Below are 21,265 nucleotides of genomic sequence, written 5' to 3' on the forward strand. Positions count from 1 at the left end.
GGGGTTTCACCATGTTAGCTGAGATTTTAAAATACATTTGTATACATTTTAAAGTTGCTTATGTCATACAAGAGTAAAATCTCACAGTTTAAAAATAACTCATGCAATACAAAAGACTTTAAAATTCTGTTATTGTGAAATGGAACATGCATACAGACAAGCATGTAAAACGTGAATACACAGTTTACCGAAGAATTCCAAAGCAAGCACTCAGGTAACCCAGGTCCAGAAAGAGAACCTGCTAGCAGCCTGGAACCCCCATGGGCTCTGGCCACCAGAACCCTTTTTTTTGTCTTTTTTTTGAGACAGAGTCTCACTCTGTCGCCCAGGCTGGAGTGCAGTAGTGCAATCTCGGGTCACTGCAGCCTCCGCCTCCCGGGTTCAAGCAATTCTCCTGCCTCACCTCCCAAGTAGCTGGGATTACAGGCACCTGCCACAACACCTGGCTAATTTTTGTACTTTTAGTAGAGATGAGGTTTTGCTATGTTGGCCAGGCTGGTCTCAAACTTCTGAGCTCAGGTAACCCGCCCACCTCAGCCTCTCAAAGTGCTGGGATTACAGGCATGAGCCACCGCACCTGACCAGAACCCTCTTTCTAAAAGCAACTGCTCTCTGCACTTCACAGTCACCATTTCCTGGCATTGTGAAGGCTGTGTTCTCTAGATGAGCAACTCTAAATAACGTGGTTCCAGTTTACCTAGTTTTGAACTTTATATAAAAACAGTTGTGAACTGTATATGTTGTTCTGTCTGGCTTTTTCACTTAGTATCATGTCCGAGAGGTGCATTCTAGTTTGGAGTTAATGCATTTCTGGTCCTAAAGCCCATTTTCCTTGATAAACAGACAAGCTTTATGAGTTCTAATATTTGTGCATTTTGTTTAATGAGTATTAGAAAAAAAATAAAACGAATCCAACATGCATATTCTTAAGGGTTTAGGCAGTGAGTTGGTTGAAAGGATCACGTTCAGTAAATAATAGTACAGGTGGGCTGCGGCTATGCCTGAGCAGAGGTGCGTGACTTTGGACAGTTTGGGAGCCCCAGTGGTGAGGACAGAATGAACGCACAGATGGCACACACCGTCACTCCCCTCCCTGAGAAACCACTGTTACCTCTGGGCCTCTGCCTCCCAGATCTTTGCTCTGCAATGAGCTTGGTAGGTAGATAAAAGTATAAAATATGTAGCTTGAAAGATTTTTAAGTGCTAACTTTTTTTTTGAGACAGAGTTTCACTCTTGTTGCCCAGGCTGGAGTGCAATGGCCTGATTTTGGCTCACCACAACCTCTGCCTCCCGGGTTCAAGTGATTCTCCTGCCTCAGCCTCCCGAGTAGCTGGGATTACAGGGGCGTGCCACCACACCCGGCTAATTTTTGTATTTTTAGTAGAGACGGGATTTCATCATGTTGGCCAGGCTGTTCTGAAACTCCTGACCTCAGGTGATCTGCCCGCCTCAGCCTCCCAGAGTGCTGGGATTATAGGCGTGAGCCACCGCACCCAGCCTTAAGTACTAACTTCTTAAATGTGGGAGTATGCTTTTCTTCCGAATTGGTACTTCTTGGGGTTTCTGGGTTTGTTCTCTGATTAAAGTAACCAAATCCCTTGTAATATTGCAGTTCAGGGTGGGGTAAGAATGGGCCAGGCAGACCCTGCCTGGAATACAGGGAACTCAGGGGCCAGGACAATGCGTCACATGCCAGTGACTCTTTTATTTAGCAGATGGTTTGGTATCTGCCTCCTGATTTTTTTTTTCTTTTTAGAGATGGGGTCTTGCTATGTTGCCTAGGCTGGTCTTGAATTCCTGGCCTCAAGTCATCCGCCTGCCTCGACCTCCCAGCATGCTGGGATTACAGGTGTGAGCCACCATGCCCAGCCTTTCTTTTTCTTTCTTTTTTTTTCTATAATAATCTTGGCCAATTCCTTAGCTTCCCTCCCTCCCTGCAGATGTTGGGAACTTGGAATCTGGGAGGAGGTGACCAGAGGGGCCAGGCAGAAGCTGCCTGGGACACATCCTTAGTGGTGAGTTGACGTGGGGTTGTGACTCAGAGGCCAGAAATGTGCAGGGCCCTGGCCATCTGTGTGCGCACGTGTGCAAGAGATATAGAGAAAAACAGAGTGAGAGACAGACAAGGACAGGGCCGTGGAGAGACAGGTACAGGGATGCAGAGGGGTAGGGGGGCAGGAGTACAGAGAGATGGAGCAGGGACAAGAAACATGGGACAGAGATGGGGCAGAGATGAAGAGAGATGGGAACAGACCCCTGAGACATGAGACCTGTTGGCTGGTTAACTAGCTGGCTGGCTGTTTGGGTAATGGATTAGTTAACTGGTCGGTTGGTTATCTAGTTGGCTGGCTAATTGGTTATCTGGTTGGTTTGGGATTTTTGAGTTTTGTTTTTTTTTTTCATGGATTCAGAAAATACTAGTGGAAGATTCACCCTGATGATGGCCCTGTTTTGGGTGCTGGAGATAGACCAGTGAATGGTGGCTTGCTGGCATTTGGGTATTGGATTGCTGCTCCCCACCCCTCACCCCGATGAGTGCACTGTGAGTGCAGGTGCTGTTGAAAGGATGTATCACGTGCTTGCCATGTGCCCCTTAGTATGGGAGTGCCCTATGGGGATCATCTTGCTGGATCTACCAGCAGTCTCACGAGGTGGCACTTACCCCCTCTGGTACATATTAGGGCCAGAATTTGATCCTAGGCAATCTGGCTCCAAAGCATAAGCCTAATTTCTGCCTTAAGTCACCCAGGAGTCGAGCGCAGGCATTTATTAAGTGCCCCAGTGTTCATGGCTCTATCCCCAATCTTTAGAGATGACAGTGGTTTTAATGGCCATAGATTTGACCTGCCTGGGTTCAAGTCCCTCTTCTGCTTTCCCTCACTGGGTGCTCTTCAACAGGAACATGCTGCTCTGAGCCTCCCTGTTCCCTTCTGTAAAGTGGGGAGAACAGTAGGGCCTTCCTCCTCAGGATGCTGTGTGGGCTCAGTGGAGCCAGGTTTGAGGCCAGTCCTGAGTGGGGGCTGCCATTGCTATGTGCAGCTTAGGGAGCTTAACCACAGGGCAGGATGTCCACCTGGGCTCATGGTTCTGTAAATGCCAGTTTTTGCTCTCATTTTATTATTATTATTATTTTTTTTTTTTTTTGAGAAAGAGTCTCACTCTGTTGACCAGGCTGTAGTGCAGTGGCACTACAGTGATCTCAGCTCACTGTAACTGCTGCCTCACCGGCTCAAGCAGTTCTCCTGCCTCAGCCTCCCGAGTAGTTAGGATTACAGGCGTGCATCACCACACCCGGCTAATTTTTGTATTTTTAGTAGAGACAGAGTTTCACCATGTTGGTCAGGCTGGTCTTGAACTCCTGACCTCAGGTGATCCGCCTGCCGTGGCCTCCCAAAGTGCTGGGATTACGGCCTGCTCTCATTTTTCACAACAGATGTTCTCAAATGGGGTGGCCCCATGAGTTGTCACGAGGACAGACTCGAGTCAGCCAATCCCAGGTTCAGATCCTGGCTCCTCCTCCCCTTCTCTTTGTGGCCCTCTCTGAACCCCATTGTGAAGCACGGGTGACAGTAGCAGGTGATTAGAAGCTTCAGTGCAGTGGTTTGTGTTACGGTGTCATGTGCTCTGCACAGGGCCTGGCTCCCCGACAGCCCTGGGTTAGGGGCCAGTTAGGATGATGGATGATTACTGCCAGCAGCTGGGTTTCCCCTCCACCCCCCTCCCCACTCCAACCTGGATAACAAGGCCCAGCTGTGTGTGTCCAGCAGCAGCACCCCCCCGCCCCCAGCTCCCATCCCCGCCAGCCTTCCCACGGCAGGGAGCCTTCCTGGCTATGGTGTTCTGGGTGGGCCCCACTGCCGCCCCCCATCCCCTCAGCCTAGAGCCATCCTCAGGTTAGGATAAGCAGAGCCGGAGCCACCCTCGGCCCGGCCCCCAGCAGCAGGATGGAAAGAATGGGACTTTAACAGATGTTCTTTTACAAGGATTCCCTGGCTCTATTTAATCAAGATTGTCAAATATTGATTTAATCTCCAGGCCCAACAGATGTGATCTTAGCAGGTTTCAGTGGCAATTAGCTGGGATTAGTTTGCAGGTCAGGCTCCATGCTGACAAGACACTGTCTTCTAAAGGAGGCTTGGCCTGGCCACAGGAGTGAGCCCTGGAGGAGGGGGCGTACTAAATATTTAACCATCAGTCTAGCCTGGGCAGTGGCCCACGGGAGCAGACCCGGAGGCTGGGTCATAGCAGCCCCTGTGGGGCCCCAGTGTTCCCCCCATGATGATAGTGGGGACACTCAGCACGTTTAGGGCAGCAGCTGTTCACTGAGAAAAAAATAATAATAATAACACTAAAAGAAGCAGCACAGCCACGCCAGGGCCTGCGGCTTGATCATGAGCCTGGCTGTAGCCGGGGAGATCCCTGCAGGGCAGCCTGGAGCCCTGATGATGCCCCCAATTAAGTACCCAGAAGGGGCCACACCAACAACAGAGGCCTCTCACCCGCGCTTTCAGGCCCCTCGCCTGACTGCATCCCATCATCCCCACTCTACAAACATGGCTGTAGCTGCTGGGTGGGCCTGGCATTTGCGCCCGTACTCCAAGAAGCATCCCATTCCACTTCTGCATCTCAAAGGCTCATTAGAGCGAATAGGACTGTGCCCAGAACTGGAACAAGCTGCTCCATCCACATGTGCTTCAGGGGAGGTCACGACAGCTTCCCTTAACCCAGCCAACCCCACAGAGACTCAGAGGGGCGCCCCACCTGGCCCTGGCACTGGGGCTGCCAGAAAGGAGCCTTTGCTCAAGGTGAGCCACCCTGGGTTGTCTGGCCCCTGAGCCCAGAGGAACGAGGGTTCCTTGCCAGGTCACATTTGGTTTGCTTGAGATTTTTAAAAAAGTATTATTATATAAGAAAAAATGAAGGCCGGGCACAGTGGCTCACGCCTGTAATCCCAACACTTTGGGAGGCCGAGGCGGGCAGATCACCTGAGGTCAGGAGTTTGAGACCAGCCTGGCCAACATGGCAAAACCCCATATCTACTAAAAATACAAAAATTAGCCGGGCGTAGTGGTGTGGGTGCCTGTAATCCCAGCTGCTTGGGAGGCTGAGGCAGGAGAATTGCTTGAACCTGGGAGGCAGAGGTTGCAGTGAGCCAAGATCACGCCGCTGCACTCCAGCCTGGGAAACGGAGCCAGACTCTGTCTCAAAAAAAAAAAGAAGAAAAAATGATAATAGCCAATTCTCGTTTATCACTGCAGGCCAGGGATATTCTAAGCCATGGCATTTATTAACCCACATCTTTCCTAAGAGTTAAGCTGTATTATTATCTCCATTTTACAGATGGGAAAACTGAGGCATAGAGAGACTAGGTTGCCTGCCCAAGGTCTAGCTAGTTAAGTGATGGAGCTGGGAATTGAACCAAGATAGACTTTGCTTCTATCCACTCTGCTGCAGCCACCACACCAGGGAAGACCTCCAGCATCTGGTGATAAGTGAGAGAGGCAGCTGTGAAGGTATTCACCCATTTATTTTTTAAAAAATTTCATCTCTCTACGCAGGCGTGTAATCATATGAACATTTAACCTATAAATAAAGTTCAGTTATACCAGGTAGCAAAACTAAAATTAGACATTTCAGTTTAAGTATTTGGGGTGATTACAGCCTCTATTTCCCTGGGGAATATGTGAACACAAGGTGGGGTGCACTGTCCTTCCCTCACTGGCTCTGTGTGGGAGCCTGTCGCCAGGCCACGGAGGACTCTGCCTTTGGAAAGATGCAAATTGTTCAGACTCCCTGGGCCCTCAAGTAGAGAGCTCTAACTGCAGCTTGGAAGTCTCTCCCCATTCTGACTTCTAGAAGGTAAGGGCCTTGCAAGGGGTGACTCTCACTCTGCTCATGTTTTCCCTCACATGCTGAGTTTTTGTTTTTGTTTTTTTTTTAAGATGGACTTTCGCTGTTATTGCCCAGGCTGGAGTACAGTGGTGCGATCTCGGCTCACTACAACCTCCACCTCCTGGGTTCAAGCAGTTCCTCCTGTCTCAGCCTCCCGAGTAGCTGGGATTACAGGTGCCTGCCACCACACCTAGCTAATTTTTTTTTTTTTTGTATTTTTAGTGGAGATGGGATTTCACCCTGTTGGCCAGGCTGGTCTCGAACTCCCGACCTCAGGTGATCCACCCGCCTTGGCCTCCCAAAGTGCTGGGATTACAGGCGTGATGAGTTACTGCACTAAAAGCACTTCACACCATGCTTGGCGTGCAGTAAGCACACACTAAGTGTAAGCTGTGTTCATTCCCTTGGGGCTGCGTGGGCATCTTGCATGCATTACACATAGCTCTACCTTGCTATTTATTTATTTATTTATTTTTGAGGCAACATCTTGCTCTGTTGCCCCGGCTTGATCTCTTTAGGAGATCCTGGCTAACTGCAGACTTGAACTCCTGGGCTCAGGTGATCCTCCCACCTCAGCCTCTTGAGTAGCTGGTACTATAGGCATGCACCACCACACCTGGCGAATTTTTAAAAAAAAATTTTTGTAGAGATAGGGTCTCGTTATGTTATCCAGGCTGGTCTCGAACTACCACCCTCAAGGGATCCTCTTGCCTCAGCCTCCCAAAGGGTTGAAATTGATTACAGGCCTGAGCCACTGGCCTGGCCTAGCTCTTTTTGTACAGATACATTGTATTCCCTGGAACAGAGGCACCCGGATTCACTTAACCCTTCTTGTGCTGGTGGGCATTTGGGCTGTTCTCAGTTCTTCTGTATTACAGCAATGTAAAACAGTCAAAGCATCGTGTACCTTTCTTGACGTAGACTGGTGTTATTATCAGAGAGACAGATTTCTGGAAGTGGAATTGCTGGATTAAAATAAATAGAATGAAGCCAGGCGTGGTGGCTCACGCCTGTAATCCCAGCACTTTGGGAGGCCAAGACGGGTGGATCACTTGAGGTCAGGAGTTCTAGACAAGCCTGGCCAATGTGGTGAAACCCCCGTCTCTACTAAAAATACAATAATTAGCTGGGCATGGTGACACATGCCTGTGATCCCAGCTACTCAGGAGGCTGAGGCAGGAGAATTGCTTGACCAAGGAGGCAGAGGTTGCAGTGAGCCGAGATCACGCCACTGCACTCCAGCCTGGGCGACAGAGCAAGATTCTATCTCAAAAAAGTAAAAATAAAAATAATAAAATAAATAGAATGCACACCTAAAATGTTGATGCATAATTCCAGCTCTCTCTCTTGACTTTCCCTAGTTGGGAAAAACTGTACTGATTTAATACCCTTAAAAACAGAATGGATATGATGGCTCACAACTGTAATCCCAGCAGTTTGGGAGGCCAAGATGAGAGGATCGCTTAAGCCCAGGAGTTCAAGACCAGCCTGGGCAACGTAGCAAGACCCAGTCTCTACAAAAAAAATTTAAAAATTAGCCAGGTGTGCTGGCACACACCTATAGTCCCAGTTACTTGGGAGGCTGAGGCAGGAGGATCACTTGAGCCCAGGAGGTTGAGGATGCAGTGAGCCATAATCACACCACTGCACTCCAGACCAGGCGACAGAGTAACTTAAAATTTGGATGCACAATTCTAACTTATTCTTTCTATTCCCCTAAGGGGAGAAAACTCTACTGATTTAACACCCTTAAAAGCAGAACAGGTCATGCAGGAACCCTGACCTGTGTGGGAGCCTTGCCAATTTGAATGTAACAGCTGGACGTGGCCTCCCTCTCTCCTGTGGGGACTGCCCTGGGTCCCTGGGTAGGAATTTGGGCTCCTTCTGGATGCTGGGGGAGATTTGTTTTAGAAACACCAATCCTCAGCTGGGCGTGGTGGCTCAAGTCTGTAATCCCAGCACTTTGGGAGGCCGAGGCGGGCAGATAACCTGAGGTCAGGAGTTCAAGACCAGCCTGGCCAACATGGCAAAACCCATCTCTACTAAAAATACAAAAATTAGCTGGGCATGGTGGTGTGGGCCTGTAATCCCAGCTACTCTGGAGGCTGAGGCAGAAGAATCGCCTGAACTCCGGAGGTGGAGGTTGCAGTGAGCCAAGATCATGCCACCACACTCCAGCCTGGATGACAGAGTGAGACTCAGTCTGAAAAAAAAAAAAAAGAAATAAAGAAACACGAGTCCTCTGGGCTCTTTGACGTTAAATGTGGAAGTGCTGGCTTTCACAGCCATGGCCGAGACTCCACTCGTTGCTCTTCCAGCCAATGGAGCAGAGTCTCTGCCGTGGCACTAGCTAATGAGATTTCTAAGATTTTCATCCATCTTATTTCCTGAGGGAGCTCTGTAGCGGTCCCTTGTATGCTCAAACTCCCAGTAAGGTTGGGGAAGACATAGAAGGGAAAAATCAGATTTTTTTTTTTTTTTTTTGAGACAGAGTCTCACTCTTGCCCAGGCTGGAGTGCAGTGGCGCTATCTCGGCTCACTGCAAGCTCTGCCTCCTGGGTTCATGCCATTCTCCTGCCTCAGCCTCCCGCGTAGCTGGGACTACAGGCGCCTGCCACCACGCCTGGCTGATTTTTTTTCTTCATATTTTTTAGTAGAGACGGGGTTTCACCATGTTAGCTAGGATGGTCTCGATCTCCTGACCTCGTGATCTGCCTGCCTCGGCCTCCCAAAGTGCTGGGATTACAGGCGTGAGCCACCACGCCCGGCCGAAAAATCAGATTCTTAACGTGCAATCTGCTGAGCTGTTGCTGACTTGCTGGAATTTTGTCCTTATGAATGGATTTTAAAGACACTCAGCGTCATTCACATATTCCCACAGCACACTCATTTGAACGATTTCATCTTATTTGGAGCACAGGGCAAAGGGGTGGCAGGCAGACTGTTGAGGTTTGAATCCCACCTGCCCCTCGTAACCTTTGCCTCATCTGTAAGATGGTCATGATGGAAGTCCCTACTTGGCAGGGCATGGTGGTTTGCACCTGTAACCCCAGCATTTTGGGAGGCCAAGGCAGGAGGATCACTTGAGGCCAGGAGTTTGAGGTTTTGTGAGACCTCATCTCTACAAAAAAAAAAATTTTAAGTAAAAAATCAGCCGGTTGTGGTGGCACACAGCTGTAGTCCCAGCTACTCAAGAGGCTGAGGTGGGAGGATTGCTTGTGCCCAGGAATTTAAGGGCTGCAGTGAGCTATGATTGTACCACCACACTCCAGCCTGGGTGGCAAAGACCCTGCCTCAAAAAAGAGAAGAGAAATTTATTTAAAAAGGAAAAGAAGCCCCTACTTGATAGAGTTGTTATAACACACCAGTTAACACACGCCAGTGTGTAGCCCTGAATCTGGCGCATCAGGAGAGCTCATCAGTGTTGACCTTATGTTTAATACCGTCATCACTGTATTATCCCTCTCCACTGCCCCGCCCACATGTGAGAACAAATATGTTAGATCCCAGTCCACCCCAGACATGCATCTGTTCACAGTCTAGGGAAGACAAAAGATGCTCAGAGGCTTAAAAATCCAGTAGGCTAAGTCCCATATCAAGGGTGCATGTACATCCCCGGGAGCTCAGCAGAGGGAGGAAAGGGGGAATTCTGCCTGGCTTTAGTGGGACAGACAGCATGGGGGGACAATCGGAGGGAGGCGAGGACAAGGCGCTCTGAATCAGTGAACCCCTGAAATAACTCCTGCAAAGCTCACCAGTGCCCTTCGTACCTATAACTGCCACCATACGTGACTGTTTGAGCAGCGTCCACCCCTGTTGACAGTTGGTCCTCCCCAACCACACCTGCGCTCCAGCCTCCCTGCTGGGCCTGCTGGGCCTGCTGTAGCTCATGTCCTGGCTCCCATCACCCGCCTGCCCACTTGGATGTACAGCCTCTCCGAGCTCGGAGGCAGACCCTCTTCTCTCTGCTCTCTCCGTTCCTTCTGTCCTCACCTAAGACTGCACAGTAGAATCAGCTGCCGAGCTTTTAAGAGGCACTCAGGCCTGCACCCCACCGCAACCAGCTGATTCAGAATCTCTGGGAGAGGGGTGTGGACAGATACCTATATATTTATTTTTTATTTTTTATTTTTGTGAGACAGAGTCTTGCTCTGTCTCCCAGGCTGGAGTGCAGTGGTTTGATCTCAGCTTACTGCAACCTCCACCTCCTGGGTCAAGCGATTCTCCTGCCTCAGCCTCCCAAGTAGCTGGGACTACAGGCACGCGCCACTATACCTGGTTAATTTTTTTTTTTTTTTTGTATTTTTATTAGAGATGGGGTTTTACCATGTTGGCCAGGCTGGTCTTGAACTCCTGACCTCAAGTGATCCGCCTGCCTTGGCCTCCCAAAGTGCTGGGATTACAGGCACGAGCTACCATGCCTGGCCCAGACACCTATATTTTTATAAAGCTCCTCTATACCTCTATTGTATGCTGGAAGGAAGAACCAGTCCCCCGAGCATCCCCATCTGGCCTTGGATACTGGCTGTTCCCAGCTTCCCTGCTCATCCACGGCAGGTACCCTCTCTTCTTGCAGATCCTGGTTTAGATACCACCCTTCAAGGAGTCTTCCTGACCCCCTCCCAACTAGAGTGATCTTCAGTCCTATCTATCTATCTATCTATCTATCTATCTATCTATCTATCTATCTATCTATTTTTGAGACAGGGTCTTGCTCTGTCACCCAGGCTGGAGTGCAGTGGCGTGATCACAGCTCACTGCAGCCTTGACCTCCTGGGCTCAAGCGATCCTCCCACCTCAGCCTCCCATAGTGCTGTGATTACACACATGAGCCACTGCACCCAGCCATTTTATGACCTTTACAATGCTGGCCACCCTTGGAAATTCTATTTTATTTCTCTGGCGTTTCTCTGCTGGAGGTCCATTCATGAGAGCAGGGGCACAGTCTGTCCTGCTCAGAGATTTTCTTTAGCATCCACAGCAGTGGCGTGTAGTAGAAATAGACTGAGTAAATGAATGGATTTCGAGTGTTTGGTGCTTGTAGAATGAATGAATGAGTTATATATGACTGGGAAATGGTGAATAAATGAATATGTTTTTAGGGCTTTGTTGGCTGGAAGAACTTTTTTGAGGGATTTATAAGAACATGGTAGGTGTTTGTTGTGTGAGTGAATGGATGAATGGATGCATTTTAAGGACTAACTAGTTCTTCCTGGATAAACAAATGACTTGTACGTGCCCAGAAACTGCTGAGTCACTGGATGCATGCCTGGAGGAGTCCTCATTCCACCTGGGCCTTAGAGAGGAACCCTCGGACTTGATGCCACATCCCTGAGCCCTCCAGAGTGCTTGAGGCCCACTTAGCCTCCATGGCCGTGACTAGATCATGTTTCCCTGAAAGAGAGATGCTTGGAGCACATCAGGGCAGCCCTGAACACCCAGGGGGTCCCTCCACCTCTAATCAAAGGCCTGTGAAAGGACAGCCCATCCCACCCCTACAAGCTATCTCCAAGCATTGCTTTCAGCTTCTTGGGCGTGCTGCTTCCCAGGGAAGGACACACTCGGGCACCAAGCAGGCCCTGCTTGCCTTGGGTCACAGACCCCAACTGAGCCAGTGCTCCCTGGTCCTGAGTGAGGTTGTCATCCATCCAGTCATTCAATAGTTATGTTGTTTTATCTATCTATCTATCTATCTATCTATCTATCTATCTATCTATCTATCTATCTGCCTGCCTGCCTACCTACCTGCCTACCTATCTATCTAGTGACAGAGTCTCACTTTATTGCCCAGGCGGGAGTACAGTGGCGTGATCTCGGCTCACTGCCACCTCCCTCTCCCAGGTTCAAGCAATTCTGTTGCCTCAGCCTCCCAAGTAGCTGGGACCACAGGCATGTACCACCATGCCTCGCTAATTTTTTCATATTTTTAGTGGACACGGGGTTTTACCTTGTTGGCCAGGCTGATCTCGAACTTCTGACCTCAGTTGATTTGCCCACCTCGGCCTCCCAAAGTGCTGGGATTACAGGCATGAGCCACTGTGCCCAATCCGATATTTATTTAGAAAAGAATTTTTTTAGAGACAGGGTCTCACTGTGCAACCAGGCTGGAGTGCGTGGTTCAACCCTGTCTCCTTCCTTTGTGATCAGCAGGGTCCCAGGTAAGGGCTGCTTTGTCTGCTGGGAGTGAAGTTGGCATGAGCAGGGCTCTCAGCCAGCCTGTGATGGACAGGCAATGTGAGCAAGAACCAGGCCTCAGTTGTGAAAGCCCCTGAGCATCTGGGGTCATTTGTTACTGCAGCATAGCTTAGCTCATCCTCCCTGTCCCAAGAAGGAACACATTTTGTGGATGGGGAGTGATCAAGAGTTCAGGTTGGGAATGTTCAGTTGCAGTGCATGTGAGATGTGTAAGTGGTGATGTCAAGTAATCAGGTGGGTAGGTGAGTTTGGAACTCAGAAGAGCAGTGGGAGCTGGAGATGTTTTCCGCATTGGTGACACACGTTTAAATGAGAATCGCAGAGGTCCAGGCGCTGCCTGTGATTGCAAGGAAGGCTGGTGCTTGAACTCAGGACTGCCTGACTTGAGGTAAGAAGGGGCTGGGGTTGAGTCCCCACTGTGTCAACTCATAGCCATGTGGCCTTGGGCACGTTACTTCCTCTGTCTGCTCCTCACTTTCCTCATCTGTAAAATGGAGGTAATAATGATACCCACCTCATGGGGTTTTTGAAAGGGTTAACACATAGCAATTGACAGGTGTGAAGTGCTCAGGAAAGGACCTGGGCCGTAGAAGGATTCTATTCATGGTAGTTGCTGTTGTAGATACTGGCTTTTGTGTATGTTTTCATTGTTGTTTTGTTTTATAACTAAAATGTCCAGTGGTGGGAAATGGAATAGGGCTGACTTTGTGTCCAACTTGATGCAGAGACTCAAATGATGACTACAGCCCCAGATTCTAACTCCCAGTCCCCTTCACAGATAGTTCTTCTCCCATGGTTACGAGACAGCTGCAGCGACTCCATCCCTCACATCTTCTCAGACTTCGGGTTAAAGGGAAAAGCGCAGCCTTCAGCTCCAGCACTCCTGGTAAAGACATCACGGTCTCACTGGTTCTGATCAGGCCACATGGGTTGCTCCAGAGCTGGGGAAGGAGCCCCACCTCTAGCCCATTGGGTGGCCATTGGAGAGGGGAGGCTCCCAAAGGGAAGTCTGGACTGTTGGAAAAAGGAGTCCTGGCGACAGGGAAAGTAAACCACAACTGTCCACATTGGAGGGCTCTTGTGTTTCCCTATGCTGTGTCCTGTGAGCTTCTGGCAGACATCGCAGCCCTCACAGAGTTGGGCCTTTTGGAGCCAAGACACCAAGGCCGTGGTGCTTGCTTGCTTGTCGCAGGGGCAGTCTGGGAGCATTTACACCCACAGATACATCATTGGTTGCCTGCTCTTCTAACAGACCCTGATAAGTCCCCACTGGCCCAGAGGCAATCAGGATGGCTACAGATTCTGGCTCTCCCAGCTTCCCTTGCAACCGGAGTGGCCGTGTATCCACATTCTAGCCAGTGGAACATAAAAGAAAGGATTGCAGCAAGGGGAATATTCTGGGAAAGATTCTCCTTCCTGATTAGGGTCAGACCGGTGCCCTCACCATCCCTATCTTTCCCCTTTGCCCATGATTCAGTGGGAAGTGTGGCTGTGGCCACCAGCTTGTGACCGTGACGCAGCAAGCCAGAAGACTTGCAGCACAGGAGGGAGGCAGAGGGAATGGGGGGACATGCTTCACATCGCTCTCCAGCTTTCCCACCAGGCCTGGAGCCACCATATCTGGCCTCCTGGTGACATGAGATGACTAAATGTCTTCACTGTGCAAAGCACCGTTGGATAGTCTTCCATTACTCGCAGCCAAACGCATCCCAACTGACTGTCTGCCACTGCCACTCACTCCTCATTTTGCTGCTGTCTCCCAGGCTGCCCTAGTTTTCCCCATATACAGTTCCCCAGCTGCCCTCCTTCACACAGCACCGTGTGTCACTCGGGGTCCTCTGATGCCAGCGGCAGAAGCCACGCTTGGCAGTCTGTGGCCGAATCACAATTCAGAGGATGTACAGAATGAACACGAGGCCAGAGGAGCAATCTTAGAAAACAGGGAGGAGCCAAGGAAGCCCTGGAGGGAAGAAACCAGGGGTCCCCAGCAAAAGTCACTGCACAGGAGAAGCCAGGTCCACTGTCCCTGCCCCAGCAAGGACACTTTCCAGCCTCACATGCTCTTAGAAACCTCGCACGGAGTCCTAGGAGAGGACCCTGGGCCGACCAAGCCCACGTCCTGCGCCCACTCCAACTGTGCTTCTGTGGGGGGAAAGGGGAAGCACTTCTGCCAAAGATATACAACAGAACTGTAGTAAGAGCAGGTGGTATTATACCCATTTTACAGATTGAAACTGAGTCACTATTTCCATAACCCGTCCATGACACACGAGGATTGAGCCCAGGAGGCAGTCTGGTTCCTGCCTATGCTGTGCTTCTCTCATCACGGGGGTTCCCCATCGGGAAGGTCCAAGTGCTTTTAGGGAAGAGGAGCTCGGTAGAAGACAGCTGGAAAGAGACCAGTGTGCACCCTCTGAGTCCCAGAGGCTGCGGGTGCCACTCAGCCTCTGAATGTTACAGGAAGACTCGACTGCAGCTGCTAGGAGAAGGGATTTGTGCAGAGAGACCAAGGCCTGCAAGAACATCTGTGTGTGTGCACAGAAGGGAGCAGAATGGATTGAGGGTTTCTGACTGAGCTGGAAACAAATGCCATCAGCAAAGCCCATCTGTCGGGAGGTGCTTGCATAAGCAAGTCAGGGTCGCATCTGGGCCACTGGTTTTCCCAACCCAGCCTTAAGTGTGGCCTCAAAGGACTAATCCCCCCTCCGCACTCTGCACTCTGAAGGCAGAGCCACAACACAGGCTGGGCTGCTGAGGACAGGCAGCGCCCTCAGGCGGGCCATCATCCCGGCTTGACCTGGGATCTGGTGCCCAGCACAGCGGACTGTGGGGCAGGGTTCAGGCTCTCAAGCAAACAGTCTTGCCATTCTGTAACTGACAGTTTAGAGTGGAGACAATAAACACCATAGATAAAATAATTGCACTTTTCTCTGGCAAACCAGCAACCCCTGCTGAAGTGTGACCCACACATACTTATTTTGTTTACCCTCATTGTGTGTGTGTATGTGGTGTTTTGTTGTTGTTGTTGTTTGATTTTTGAGATAGAGTCTTGCTCTATCTGTTGGGCTGGAGTGCAGTGGCACAATCACAGCCCACTGCAGCCTTGGCCTCCCAAATAGCTGGAACTACAGGCATACGCCACCACGCCTGGCTAAGTTTTAAAATTTTTTGTAGAGATGAGGTTTCACTGTAATGCCCAGGCTGGTGTCAAACTCCTGGGCTCAAACAGTCCTCCCGCCTCAGCCTCCCAAAGTGCGGGTATTACAGGCATGAGCCACTGTGCCCGGCTTCATTGAGGTTTTTATTGTTAATGTTCTTAGGAAGTGCATTTTACCCTTGAACAACATGGGTTGGAACTGCATGGATCTATGTTATGTATACATGAATTTTTTTCAATAAATGTATTGGAAAATTTTTTAGAAATTTGCAGCTATTTACTGGGCGCGGTGGCTCACGCCTATAATCCTAGCACTTTGGGAGGCCGAGGCGGGCAGATCACTTGAGGTTGGGAGTTCAAGACCAGCCTGCCCAACATGGAGAAACCCTGTCTCTACAAAAGATACAAAATTAGCTGGGCGTGGTGGCACATGCCTGTAATCCCAGCTACTCAGGAGGCTGAGGCAGGAGAATCGCTTGAACCCGGGAGGCGGAGGTTGCAGTGAGCTGAGATGGCGCCACTGCACTCCAGCCTGGGTGACAGAGTGATGCTCCGTCTCAGAAAAAAAAAGAGATTTGCAACTATTTGAAAAGAACTTGCAGGGGTGGGTGCGGTGGTTCACGCCTGTAATCCCAGCACTTTGGGAGGCCGAGGCTGGCGGATCCCTCGAGGCCAGGAGTTTGAGCCAGCCTTGCCAACATGGTAAAACCCTGTCTCTACTAAAAATACAAAAATTGGCCAGGCATGGTGGTGTGCACCTGTAATCCCAGCTACTCAGGAGGCTGAGGCAGGAGAATCACTTGATCCTGGGAAGCAGAGATTGCAGTGAGCCAAGATTGTGCCACTGTACTCCAGCCTGGGTGACAGAGCAACACTCTGTCTCAAAGAAAAAAAAAAAAACAGAAAAGAAAAGATCTTGCAGATGAACCACATAGCCTAAAAATATTTTTTAAAAAATAAAATGTTAAGGCCGGGCACAGTGGCTCACGCCTGTAACCCCAGCACTTTGGGAAGCTGAGGCAGGCGGATCACAAGGTCAGGAGATCAAGACCATCCTAACATGGTGAAACCCCGTCTCTACTGAAAATACAAAAAATATTAGCTGGCCGTGGTGGCGGGCGCGTGTAGTCTCAGCCACTCCAGAGGCTGAGGCAGGAGAATGGCGTAACCCGGGAGGCGGAGCTTGCAGTGAGCTGAGATCGCACCACTGCACTCCAGCCTAGGCAACAGAGCAAGGCTCTGTCTCAAAAATAATAATAATAATAAACAAGTAAATACATAAATAAATAAAAATAAAATGTTAGGTATGTCATGAATACATAAAATATATGTGCATTAGTCTATTTTTCTATTTTATCATTTGCTACCATAAAATATACGCAAATGCATTCTAAAAAGTTAAAATTTATCAAAACTTACACACACACAAACACACTGCCAAGCCAAGAGAAATGTAAACAAACATAAACATGCAGAATTAAATCATAACTGCATGAAATTAACTGCAGTACACACTGCACTACCGTCATAGTTTCGCGACCACCTCCTGTTGCTACTGCGGTGAGCTCAAGTGTTGTGAGTATCCGTTTGAAACACCGTGTGACACTCATCATCTCCGCATGAGCAGTTTGTCTCTCCAGCAAATTGCACATCGCAGTAAAAAATGATCCCTAGAGGTTCTCACCTAGTTTTCATCATGTTTAGTGCAATACTGTAAGCCCTGAATAACCTCAGGGGACCCGTACAAAGTGCCACTAGTGATGCTGGAAGTTGTCCCAAGAAGCAGAGAAAAGTCATAACATTACAAGAAAATATGCAATTGCTTGATATGTGCCATCGATGGAGGTCTGCAGCTGCAGTTGCCCGCCATTTCCAGATAAATGAATCCAGTGTGAGGACCATCGTAAAAAATGAAAAGGAAATTCATGAAGTTGTCACTGCATGTATGCTAGCAGGCACAAAAACCTTGCACTGTTTACAAGATATATTTTTATCTCGTGTTGCAAATGCAGCTTCTATGTGGGTACAGGATTGCTATAAGGCATACCTATAGATTGTAATTTGCTTCGAGAAAAAGTGAAGTCATTACATGGCAACCTAAAGCAAAAGGAAGAAGGAGGATCTCAAGCTGGGGAATTTAATGCCAGCAAAGGATGGTTTGATAATTTTAGAAAGAGTATGGCTTAAAAAATGTCAAGATGGCAGGAGAAGCAGCTTCTGCCAACCAGAGGCAGCAGATGAGTTCCCAGATGCCAGTGAGAAAGTCATTGAGGAGGCTGGGCACGGTGCCTCACACCTGTAATCCCAGTACATTGGGAGGCTGAGGTGGGAAGATCACTTGAGCCCAGGAGTTTGAGACCAGCCTGGGCAACATACTAAGACCCCACCTCTACCAAAAATTTAAAAATTAGCTGGGCATGGTGACGTGCATCTGTAGTCCTAGCTACTCAGAAGGCTGAGGCAGGAAGATCACTTGAGCCCTGGAGTTTGAGGCTATAGTGAGCTATGATTGTACCACTGCACTCCAGCCTTGACAACAGAGAAAGACCCTGTCTCTAAAAAAAAAAAATAATAAAAATGAATAAGAAAAAGAAGTAAGCCTGTTCATAAGTGCTAAGGAGAAAAATGGAGCAGAGGAAGGGCCTGGGAGTGGTGGGGATAGACACACAGAGGCAAGCACTATTAGTTTTTTGAAAATTCTTCCGATCATCTCTGCATGATAGTTTGTTGTTGTTTCTGTTGTTTTTTCTTTTTTCTTTTTCTTTTTCTTTTTTTTTTTCTTTTTTTTTTGAGATGGAATCTCACTCTGTCGCCTAGGCTGGAGTGCAGTGGAGCAATCTCGGCTCACTGCATCCTCCACCTCCTGGGTTCAAGCAATCCTCCTGCCTCAGCCTCCCACGTAGCTGGGACTACAGGTGTGCACCACCACACCCAGCTAACGTTTCTATTTTTAGTAGAGACGGGGTTTCACCATGTTAGCCAGGCTGGTCTCGAACTCCTGACCTCAGGCAATCCACTTACCTCGGCCTCCCAAAGTGCTGGGGTTATAGGCATGAGCCACCGTGCCTGGCCAATATTTTTGCTTTTCCAGTTGGGAAATGTTACATGCAACTCTAGATTTCTGATTTCTGTTGGAAAATCAGATGATCTGACATCCATACTCCCGCAAGCCTTGATTGTCAGAAGATGCCCTGCCATCCAGGTCAGTGCAGGCTCCTCTTGGCCTTTCTCCTGTCTCCCTTAGGCAACTCGACCCTGAGGGCTTTCCAGCTTCCTCTCTCTTCTTTAGCCCATCCCTGTGCTGCCTCCCGGCAACATCTTCAGGATCGTTTGTGTTCTCGTGGGGCACCAGGAAGAGGGGCTCCCCCTTGCTCCCCACTCTCCACCTGCCCTCTTCTGGTGCTCACTTTTTCAGAGGCTTCAGGCTCCCCTTGCTATTTGCTCCTTGAATCTGCTTTGAGCTTCCCTTGTGATCTCTGCCAGTGCGCTCCATAACTGGGCATAAATTAGGAAAAGCCCCCCTACACATGCGCATACATGCACACACACACACACACTGGCACACAGACATGCACACACACACACAGACGCACACAGACACGCACACACACAGACACACGCACACACAGACATACACAGAGACACGCACACACACACAGACACATACACGCAGAAGAGGCCTGCTACTTTCTCACACAGGAAGCTCCAATAGCCGTTGATCAAGAACGGCTGCATCCAGCTCTAGATTCCCAGGGAAAGAAAAGTTAGAGGTCACCTTGAACCAAGTGTGTGGCCCAAAGCAGCACTCCACTGCCCTGAGCAAAATCAGTTCCGTTGGCAGGAGGGAGCGGGCACGGCTGCTGGGCAGTCAACAGCTTCCATCACAGACGGCGACCCACTTTCCCCTTCTTCTCCAGCAGGATTTTCATCTTCTAGAAGTTCAAGGTGGAGACAAAGGGAAGTGACCCCGCAGGGTGTTTTATGTGCTGGACAGAAGCACAGACTCCCTTCCCCAGGGGCCTGCAAATCAGGAGGTACTTACACCTCCAATTAGGCAGAGGCCATCTGTTCACTCATATGTATAATACTGAACGAACGTCCTGGACGTTCTAGATGGCTCACGCCTGTAATCCCAGCACTTTGGGAGGCCAAGGCAGGCGGATCACGAGGTCAGGAGATCGAGACCATCCTGGCTAACACGGTGAAACCCTGTCTCTACTAAAAATACAAAAAAATTAGCCAGGTATGGTGGCAGGCACCTGTAGTCCCAGCTACTCGGGAGGCTGAGGCAGGAGAATGGCGTGAACCCAGGAGGTGGAGCTTGCAGTGAGCCGAGATCGCGCCACTGTACTCCAGCCTGGGCAACAGAGCGAGACTCCGTCTCAACTGTTCTAGGCGCTGGGGATGCATCAGTGAACAACACAGACATCCCTGCCATTCTGGAGCCAACATTTGAGTGGTGGACCTAGCCAGTAGACAGAACGAACTACTGCTAAGAAAAATTGGAAGAAAGTAGAGTGGGTAATTAAGAAAGGCTTCCAGAAGACCGGGCTTCTCTGTCTCTATAGGGTGATTTGGGAAGGTTTTTGTGTTTGTTTTTGTTTTTGGGGATTTTTTTTTTTTTTTTTTGAGATAGGATCTCGCTTTGTTGCCCAGGCTGGAGTGCAGTGGTGTGATCGTGGCTCATGCAATCTCAACCTCCCGGGTTCGAGCGATCCTTTTACCTCAGCCCCCTGAGTAGCTGGGACTACAGGCACATGCCACCATGCCTGGCTAATTTTTGTATTTTTAGTAGAGATGGGGTTTTGCCATGTTGGCCAGGCTGGTCTTGAGCTGCTGGGCTCAAGTGATCCACCCGCCTTGGCCTCCCAAAGTACTGGGATTGCAGGTGTGAGCCACCGTGCCCAGCCGGAAGTCTCCATGGAAGAACTGACATCATGGGAAGGAACCAGCCCCAAGAAGGACTGAGGAAGGATATCAGATGTCCTGGATAAGGTTTGGTGCATCAGAACAGAAAAGAAGGCCAGTATGATCAGAGCTTAGTCAGGGATGGGGAGAGACATGGAAGCCAGATCCTGCGGGGCTTGTGGAGCAGGGGAAGGAGTTTGGATGGTGTTTTAATGCAGTAAGTAGTCACTGGGGAGATCTCAGTGAAAAAGTGATGGGCTCTGATTTACCCAGTCATAGTCTGCAGTAACCACACGGATTTCTGGAGACATTCCTTCTGCGGCTTTCCTCCCCAAACTCCACTGGTGCTCATGTTGACTCATCTGTCATTTTCACTTCCTTTCTGGCAGAGTAGCTGAGCTGAGCAAACAACAGAGCAGGTGGACAATAGTCTGGCCTCTGCATGAAGCCACCAGTTCACAGGAAATACAGGGGGCAGAGGAACATGTTAAGTGGCACCTCAGGGATCCTGAAAGTGGGGAAATCCACAGGACAGGTGACCCCTTTCCTTCAACAAGTAAAGAGCATCAAAATAAAGGAAGGTGGCCATTGTAGAGTAGAGGAGACTTGAGAAAATACCTGCATAAGCAGAGGATGATTTCGAACAAACCAGCTCACAAAAGACACCTGCGAGACAATGATGGGAAATGTAATGCAGGCAGGGTAGTGCATGACATTAAAGAATTCTTGTTAATTTAGATGAGTATGATAATGTTACTGTAATTTTGTTTTTTAAATCTTATGTACTAGAGATAAAAGCTAAAATATTTATGGGTGAAATGACCTGATGTCTGGCCAGGTATGGTGGCTCATGCCTGTAATCCCAGCACTTTGGGAGGCTGAGGCGGGCGGGGATTGCCTGAGGCCAGGAGTTCGAGGCCAGTTTGGCCAATATGACAAAACCCCGTCTCTACTAAAAATAAGAAAAATTAGCCGGGCATGGTAGCGCATGCTGGAATTCCAGCTACTTGGGAGGCTGAGGCAGGAGAATCATTCGAACCTTCGAGGTGGATGTTGCAATAAGCCAAGCACATGCCACTGCACTCCAGCCTGGGTGACAGAGCGAGACTCTG

General features: G+C 49.4%; 1 protein-coding gene across 4 annotated transcripts in view; it reads left to right on the top strand.

Annotated features, from left to right (window-relative positions):
* The window catches only part of SIPA1L3 (signal induced proliferation associated 1 like 3), a 312,831-nt gene that overhangs the window by 145,909 nt on the left and 145,657 nt on the right, over positions 1-21,265 (top strand). The window lies entirely within an intron of this gene.

This window comes from Pan paniscus, chromosome 20, assembly GCF_029289425.2.
Source record: "Pan paniscus chromosome 20, NHGRI_mPanPan1-v2.0_pri, whole genome shotgun sequence".
Taxonomy (NCBI): Eukaryota; Metazoa; Chordata; class Mammalia; order Primates; family Hominidae; genus Pan; species Pan paniscus.